This window comes from Sinocyclocheilus grahami, unplaced genomic scaffold, assembly GCF_001515645.1.
Source record: "Sinocyclocheilus grahami isolate Dianchi unplaced genomic scaffold, SAMN03320097.WGS_v1.1 scaffold1133.1, whole genome shotgun sequence".
Taxonomy (NCBI): domain Eukaryota; kingdom Metazoa; phylum Chordata; class Actinopteri; order Cypriniformes; family Cyprinidae; genus Sinocyclocheilus; species Sinocyclocheilus grahami.
Genome location: NW_015506312.1, coordinates 2,544 through 3,808, shown reverse-complemented (window position 1 = coordinate 3,808; position 1,265 = coordinate 2,544).

Genomic DNA, 1,265 nt, shown 5'->3' with positions numbered 1-1,265 from the left:
CAGTGTTATTGTTCTCATTAACTGCAATAAAGTTATGCATATTAGATGAAAACAATTTAATGAAATGTGATTTTAAGAAATTTTAGAAATTACAAAATTGCATTACTATAAATGACTAAAACTGAAATGAAATAAAATAAGTGAAATCTAAGACTAATAAAAATGACAAAGGTACAAAAACGTTACAATTAAAATGAAAACTGAAAATGTAAAAAAAATAATAATAATTAAATATTAATAAAGACTATGTTAGTATGCAAATAACATTAAAATGACACTGGTCTGATCTAATAAAATCTCATTTTTTCCAAGCCACACTGTAAATATTTCATTATGGTAGTGGCATTGATCAATTATTTTGGAGAACTCTTGAAAGTGTTAAATGGACTTAAATGGACTGTTTGCTGCTTTTCATGTCACAGTTGTGAAGTTAAATGCCAAATTAGTACATGATTTGTTTGTGTTATTTAAATATCTCATATTAGTGTCATAGCAGATGCTGCTGTAGCAGTCAGCAAGTGCAATATGCTAAGTGTTCAGCCATGCAGAAGTGCTGAATGATTGTCCATTCATTCATGAGGAAGGGAGGATGTCCTCTAGCGTGTGAGATGGAATACCCCATCCTGACCTTCAATACCCTTGTAGATCAATCGTCTCTGTGGCACAGCCACCCGGGGTTTCATCTCAACAGCAGACCTGTAGTTTTCTGAAGGGCTCCACATGGCTGTGTTAAATCCATGAATCCTGACCTGCCTCTGCCCGTTCGGAGATAGCGATGTGATACAGGTGCATTTGTAGTCTGTATCAGCGCGTCAGCTCCTGTGTGGAGAGCAGATTGCAGTCTCTTTGACACGACAGTACTGCTGCAGGCGGCACATGGCTGAAAAACAGCCCTGAACCAGCCACCGGAACATAAGCTATGTGCTGTGTTAAATCTGTGTGAATGCCTGTAATGTTTTGACATTGTGATCACCAGTGATTTGAGTCGTGCAGCTTGATGTATAGCGTGCTGAACACACTGAATCATATAGCTGTGAAAGAGGGCATGAGAGCCATTCAAGCATACAGACAGAGAAATAGTTTTTGTCAAAACAATCTATTTTAGTGCTTTTTTTCTGCATGGTCTCACTGTACATACATATAAATTATGCAGTTGTGATGATTTTTTGCAAAGAAGTCTCTTAGGCTCAGAAAGGCAAGATAAAATAAAATGTTTAATATATTTTAAAGCGTGATTTATTACTGTGGTGCAAAGGTGAATTTTC